Source organism: Euphorbia lathyris, chromosome 6, assembly GCF_963576675.1.
Source record: "Euphorbia lathyris chromosome 6, ddEupLath1.1, whole genome shotgun sequence".
Taxonomy (NCBI): Eukaryota; Viridiplantae; Streptophyta; class Magnoliopsida; order Malpighiales; family Euphorbiaceae; genus Euphorbia; species Euphorbia lathyris.
Genome location: NC_088915.1, coordinates 90,798,730 through 90,806,377, shown reverse-complemented (window position 1 = coordinate 90,806,377; position 7,648 = coordinate 90,798,730). Strand labels below are relative to the sequence as shown.

Genomic DNA, 7,648 nt, shown 5'->3' with positions numbered 1-7,648 from the left:
ATCTTTCATTAATTCCGCACAACATGTGCTGTTAATTAATTGCATTAATTTGTTCAAGTATGAATCTATTAATCTTCAATCTCTTTGAAATTTAATTTGTTAGGCAATGAGAGGAGAGAAGGGATGAGGGAGAGAGAGAGATAGCTTCTTTAAGTAAGAATAGAAATCAAAGAGGAAGCCTAAAAAAGAAGAGAGAAAAACAAGAAAAAAAAAGGAAGAAATGTTGGTCATTGGTCAAACTAACAAAAGGATCATAATCTTCGAATTTTAAATTAAACTGCCTCAACATCTTATTTATTAATGTCTATTTACATAAAAGATTCCAGCTACTGTTTTCCCTCAATTGATAGCATATTTAATATACAAGTTTAAGAGCAACTAACATAAAATTGGGAATGAATGATGAGTATAGTAACAAAGATAGAGTGTGTGTGGAGTAAGTCTTAAATAGTGATTCTGAGAGTTTCCTTAATTGAGTAATGCAAAGTATGCAAAAACAAGGAAGAGAAGAGGGTAAGAAGAAAGCTAGAAAAAGCAGTGAAAAAAGAGAGAGAAGGATGGTGATGAATAGTCACTGTCTAGGGTGTCATTTGAATCAGTGCTATTGGGCAAAAGCAGTCAAACATGGCTATAATTGTGAGAAGGACTTGTCATATTAACCAAAAGAAAGGACACAGATGGTTATATTTGTAATCAGTTCCGATCCCATGCACCTTACTTACTGAGCATGGAATATTTGGTCATTTACCTTGGATTTTAATCTCTATGGCGCCGTTTGGTTCGCGGAATAGAATGGAATAGAATAGAATGGTTATTCCAAAAGGAATAGAATAGCAAAGAATGGAATAGAAATTCTTAGGAATTACTATTCTTATGTTTGGTTGGTGGAATAAGGTATAATGGAATAGATAATTTTTTTTATTAAAAAGACAATATTATCCTCAAATTTAATTTCTTATTTCTTTTAAAATTTTAATTTTTTACTATAAATTGTTTAAATATTGTCTCGTTGCTGGTGGAATAAGGTATAATGGAATAGATAATTTTTTTATTAAAAATACAATATTATCCTCAAATTTAATTTCTTATTTCTTTTAAAATTTTAATTTTTTACTATAAATTGTTTAAATATTTAATATATATTATTTTAAAAAATATATAAAAAATAGAAAAATGGGAAACACGAAACACGAAAGACGAAAGACGAAAGACGAAAAAAACAATAAGAACATGAAAACGGAAAAATTGTAAAAACACGAAAAAAGAGAGGTAAAAAACAAAAGAAAAAATGAGATAAAAGTGGAAAAGGGTGAAAACGCGAAAACATATAGACGTGTTAACACAAAAAAAACACACACAAGCAAAATATGAAAAAACACAAAAAATGTGCAAACCGTAAAAAGCACAAAAACATGAAAAAAGTGGAAAACACGAAAATGTGAAAAAAAAGAAAAACGTGAAAAAATCGAAAAACACGAAAACATGACAAAGTGTTAAAAACACGAAAAATGCGTTTATAACGTTTTCTTATGTTTTTTCGTGTTTCCCAAGTTTTCTTGTTTTTTCCGTTTGTTCACGTTTTCGTATTTTTCACGTCATGTTATTGTGTTTTATTTTGCATTTTTTCGATTTTTCACGTTTTAGTTTTTCGGTTTTTCCCCTTTTTGTTTTTTTCGTGTTTTTGTATTTTTCGTATTTTGTTACTTTTTCGTGTTATTCACGTTTTTCCATGTTTTTTCATATTTTTGTGTTTTTAACGTTTTCATGTTTTGTTTGTGTTTTTCGCATTTTCATGTTTTTCACATATTGTCACGTTTTTGTGTTTTAGCATTTTTCGTGTTTTTATTTTTCACGTTTTTTAATATTTCGTGTTTTGTCACTTTTTCGCGCTATTCCTATTTTGTGTTTTTCGTGTGTTTGCTTTTTTTTTTTTCGCGTCTTTGTGTTTTTCGCATTTGTTCACGTTTTCATGTTTTTCGCGTTTTTTATTTTTTGCATATTCTCGTGTTTGTAACATTTTCACATTTTTCGTGTTTCATATTTTTCGTATTTTTACATTTTTTAACGTTTTTGTCATTTTTCCATTTTTCACGTTTTATATGATATAAATTATGGATTGACCAAAATTTATAAGATTTGGGAAAGTGATTAGAGAGAAGATTGAAGATTTAATGGAGGATAATTTTGTAAATTACAAAAATATAATATTAAGATTAGGCTATTCCTAACCTAAATTGAAGAATAGCTATTCCATGAAATAAAGGAATAGGGATTCCATGGAATAGCTATTCCATAAAAAAAAATCAACCAAAGGTGGGAATAGCTATTCTTTAGGAATAGGCTATTCTATTCCCCCTCTATTCCGCGAACCAAACGAGCCCTATAATCCAATGGTTCATAATAAATTACAGATTATTGTACTTTATCATTAAGGACAGAGAGAAGAGAGAGATCCATAGAGAAAACTTAAAAACGAAGAGAGGGACACGAATTCAGAATAATTTCTCATGATTTAGTTATTCTGCAACTAAAATTTTGAAGAATTTCAAGGAAGATAGACAGAGAAAAGAGATAGATCCAGATTTTAGTAGACCTGTTCATGGGCTGGGCTGGGCCGGGTTCGGGCCGGGTCTAACCGGGCTTTACATATAATTATCTTGTCCAAACCCAACCCAGTCCACCTATATTTATATCGGGCTCGGGCCGGGCTGGGCTTGACTATAAAAAGTAATTCCCAAGCCCGGCCCAACCCGCCCATCTAATATGTTAATATTAAAAAAAAAAATTCTAATGTAATTATTTTAGGACTTTAGAGTAATTTAATTTTAGATTCAACTATCAAATTTAGTAACAGGAGTAAAATTCTTTTTTTTAAATACACCACATATATATATATACAATTAAAAATATTACTATATAATATAAAATCGGGCCGGGTCGGGCTCACTTGGGATTTTGAGAGCAATCCCAAGCCCAACCCATTTTATATGCGGGTTTGAGCGGGTTTGGACCGGACCGGACCAAAGATCAAATATCAATGTTCAAGCCCAACCCATGAAGTACGGGCCTGGACGGATTGGGTGTGCCAACAGGCTCATGAACTGGTCTAGATTTTAGAGAGAGAAAACTACAACGAAGGGAGATAAAAGCACACCTATTTGTATATAAACAAAGCACCGCTATCATCCTCGCCAACTCTGCTCTGGCATAATTTTGGCGTGTAGAGCTACAAGATGCAGATCTTCAACTCCAACTACACCTTCTTTCTTTGAATCGTGATTCTCTACTGCTAATTCAATGGTTAATCCGATAGGGCCTGAATTTCTCTTCAGGATTTGGGCTTAGGAAACTTCTTCTGAGCCAACTGACACCGTCCTTTTCTTGATGCAGGCATGTCTTGCTCGGAACTAGAGCCCCTTACACTGTTGCTCTACTTATCATCCGTATTGCTCTTGGATCCTTAGGTTTCCTCATCTCTTTCTTCCTTCATTTTAATTGTTTCTATTTTGAACTTAATTCCTTGGTCTTTCATTTAGCTCTATGATTTTGCTTTTATGCTTCTTTCCCCTATTTCAAATTTGAGAATGATACAAGTTTCTGCTGATAATATGATTCTTTGCCCCCTATTTGAAGTTTGAAAATCGATACAAGTTTCTGCTGATAATATGCTTCATTTCAAAACCTGAATCCATTAAGTTTTGTTGATTTAGCAATATAACACATAGATGATTTTGATTCACTTATGCACAAGTACTGCAATAAAATGAGTGCTTTTATGTACAATTACAGTAATAAGTGGAATCCATTGCCTAGCCACCACTACATTTTCTCTTATATATGAGATAATAATATCATATATAATAGGAGGGGCTTCGGAATTCAGAATCCAAAAGAGAAGAGTCTGAAAAGAAAATCCCGACATGAGAAAGTTCTCCTGTATTACCTTGCCATTTTGCTGCATTGAGAGGACAAAGTTTTATTTAATTTGCTTGAACCCTTTCAAACTTTTTGGAGGATTAGATATTGCTGATGCAGATTATGCAGTGCTTGGCATTGCAAGAATGGTAGGTTCAAAGGTTTTATGAGGAGGATTTGATCCAACTTCTTGAAGGAGTTTGAGAATCTCCTGTTTCTTTTGATTTAGTTGTTGTATTTTGGTGTCCATCCTTTCAAGCTTAGCTTTTAATTTAGAATTTAGCAGGGCCAGGTTTTTGACCTTCTTCTGGTTCTTCTCCTTTTCACCATCTTCACTGTTGTCCTTCTTATCTTTATTCTTAACATTTGTCGTCACATAAGAGTCTATATTCATGCATAATGCAGTCATTTTTTAGTCCACTAGGAGCTGTTCCTTTGCAGCAAATAAGTGTTTTTCTCATCCCAATGAGTTTTCCTTCGTCGAAAATCGCCTTATCTTGCCCAGTTGCCTTCCAAAATCCAGCCATGGTAGCTCTGTTCGTCCTTGTTTTCGTTCGGATACTTCTTATCCTTGTGGCTAAAGAATAATAATATAAGGTTCGAATAAAAATGTGACAAGTATTATAAAACAAACACATAATGAACTTTTATAGACATAAATGGAGAAGAAGAGAGTTTGTAACCAAGAGGAATAAGAGTTGGAAGTTAGGCCCAAGTCTAAAGAATGGACAACTAGAGGTTTATGGTAATGATGTTGTCTAGTGTTGGTGAATAGTAGAAATGATGCATCAAGAACGGGGTTTTCATTATGATTGTATTAACAAAAATAACAGCACTTTTTTATATATAATTAATTGAAGCTTGACATATAACTAATTAATACACAGCCCAAAAATAAATATAAATTAAATCTAGAAGAATAGGATAAGAAAAACAAAAACAACTTTTTGGATCTACTTTTACTTGGATCTTTATTTAATATATAATGCTATAAAACAACAAGGACAAAAGGAACATATATAGAGTTATTGAAGATGTGGAAATTGAAGTGCAGAAATGCATCTTTATACCTTGATGACTTAATTTGTGATCAGGGGACATTTTACTGAATTTAGCTATCAATTTTGTTTTGAATGAACTGTAGATATCTAAAATGGGTGAGGTGAAAATTCACATCAGCATTGTGGTCATTGGACATGTCGAGTCTGGCAAGTCTACCACTACTGGTCATTCAAGTATGCTTGGGTGCTTGACAAGCTTAAGGCTGAGCGTGAGCGCTGTATCACCATTGATATTGCCTTGTGGAAGTTTGAGACAACTAAGTACTACTTCACCATTATTGATCCTCCTGGACATCTTGACTTTATCAAGGACATGATTACTGCAACATCTCAAGCTCCACTGGTGGTTTTGGAGCTGGTATTTCCAAGGATGGACAGACCTGCGAGCATGCTCTCCTTGCATTCACCCTTGGTAAACCCCTAATGTGTTACTGTTTTTTTATTTTGCTGCTTATATTCTTGTGACCGAGTCTAGCAGTTTCAATGGCCTTCCTAGCATTAATGGAATGTCCAGTTCTACTATGGGTGTTTACTTTATAATTTGTTTTATATTTTAATATGTGTTTATCGGTAGCGTCAGATGTGGACCTGCAAAACATAGAACTTCGTCAAGTGACCGGTAGCCACTTTGTGATGCTTAAGTCAGAGATTATATTAGAGGTGGTGAATTATGATCAACTTAGCTTTGGGTTTATTTTACTCTTGGCTTATACAGTGTAGTGTTGTAGTCTCCTAGTCCTAGATGTAGTGTTGTAGTCTCCTAGTCCTACTGCATTAATATATCCTAGTGGTGTGACTATATGATGACAGATCAATTTACATATATTTTATCAAGCTGTTACTGGTTTGGTCATTTAATTTCGTCATTTCTCTTTTTTGATAAAAATGTTATATTTTCAGTATGTATTTTCTGGCTTGGTCATTTAATTGCGTCATTTAAATGTATAATCATTATTGGAAGCTAGCTTTTCTCTCCTTTGGAAATAGACAGACAATCATTTAATATCATGTTGCTTTCTTCTGATGAGTGTCTACTTATCAAGTTTTCTGTTTCTATTAGAGGATTTTGAACCACGGCAACATTGAACTCTGCAGTTATGTATGCACCAGGGAATTCTATCATAAAGACAGAAGGCAGCTTCCTGCTAAAGGTGACCAAACATATATTAGTTATCTTTCATTCCTTATTTTTAGCTCTCAGAAATCTGTTTCCTTGTATTTTCTGCTGGCTGAACTTGTAGTGATATAGGGTGATGACTTCATTTCTGTCACAAGTCTGGTTAATGGTAAAAAATGAATCAGATGTTTCTTATCAAGTTGGATATTGCTTCAATTTGTACTTTTGCCTGCTTCAAAATGTTACTAAATTCCAAGTTGCTTTCCTGTACCGAATTTCTTTTTGGTTTAGGAACATTTTTAATTAGTGATATTGCAGGAAAAAAACTGATTTTCCTATCTACATACCTAGTGCCCAGAATCTTCTTCCTTCTAGAACGAATCATGGTGACTCAAACAAATTGTTTCTATTCGACTGAAACAGAGAGTAGTGCCCAGAATCTGCTTCTTTCTCCAACAATCCTCGTGACAAAAAACAAATTGTGAGGGACTAAATTTTTGAAGGCCAATAACCGAGCAGTAATCAGACTGTATTTTACTAACCTGTGTTCTTATTCGACTAAAAGCGGGAAGACGGCTTCCATCTTCCGTTCTCTCTCTTGAATTAGTTATTAATTGAAGTTAGGACTCTTTTTCCACCGGTTATTTCCTTAATTTAGGGGATTTTAAATTATAATGTCTTAAAATTTATAATTTAGAAAGTGGTTTAATGTGATTTTTTCAGTTTTTTTTTTTTTTTTATCTACCATTGGATTATAGAGAAACCAAATCCAATGGTTAATGACCAAATCCCCTATGGTCATTAGGGTGCATTTGATCAAAACTGCTTACATATATATGCTACAATGGGCTCTGGTTCTGATTCGCATGGTGAAATCGCTATTTTTTTAAGTCCAAATACCATGAAGGTTTGTCCTATGACACCTGGAGTTTCCGTTTTGGCTGCCATATCCGTGTCCAGACGACATGACATGGACACATGTATGAAATCCGTGTCAGACACATTTGATAACCCATAGGATACATTTATTCTCTTTGAAGAACAGTTTTTTTCTATTTAGGAAATTAACATTGTTTGTTGTTACTTGTTATGATCATATTATTTTGTTGGTTGTTTTTTTTAGAACTTGTTGATTGTTTGTTAGACTTGAAATCTTAATTTTTAATGCAGTTGATGAAAAGTTGTGTTTTTTTTGGAATTTATATATATATTTTAATTTCGTATCCCAATACGTGCGTCCAAATTTAGGACGGTATCTCCAGGTGCACAACAAATGAGGTGACATGTGCGTGTTGTAGAAAAAACAAACGCGTGATGCAGTACGCCCGAGCCAACTATTGGTATGTGATAGGTTTTTAAAACCAACTATAGATATGTGCTGGATTTTTAAAGTCAAATATAAGTGTGTTTGTAGGTTATTTTAAAATTTCAGGATGTCAAAACATATTAAGTTTAAGGGTGTAAACATGCATTAAACCGTTTTTGTTGTCCTATTTCTATTTCTATTATTTACTGTTCATATTGTTGATGGTGTTTGCATGTTCCAATATTGATT

General features: G+C 33.3%; 1 protein-coding gene across 6 annotated transcripts in view; it reads left to right on the top strand.

Annotated features, from left to right (window-relative positions):
• The first annotated feature begins 3,173 nt into the window (after positions 1-3,173).
• LOC136232353 (uncharacterized) overlaps positions 3,174-7,648 on the top strand; it is a 33,356-nt gene continuing 28,881 nt past the window's right edge. For 3 of the 6 annotated variants that reach the window (XR_010690470.1, XM_066021455.1, XM_066021453.1), the window contains exons 1-5: positions 3,174-3,300; positions 3,391-3,464; positions 5,060-5,388; positions 6,037-6,127; positions 7,342-7,433. The gene's annotated coding sequence lies outside the window, so the exon portion shown is untranslated. The remainder of the gene's footprint in view (positions 3,301-3,390; positions 3,465-5,059; positions 5,389-6,036; positions 6,128-7,341; positions 7,434-7,648) is intronic. The other 3 variants (XM_066021456.1, XM_066021458.1, XM_066021457.1) reach the window with 3 other exon arrangements.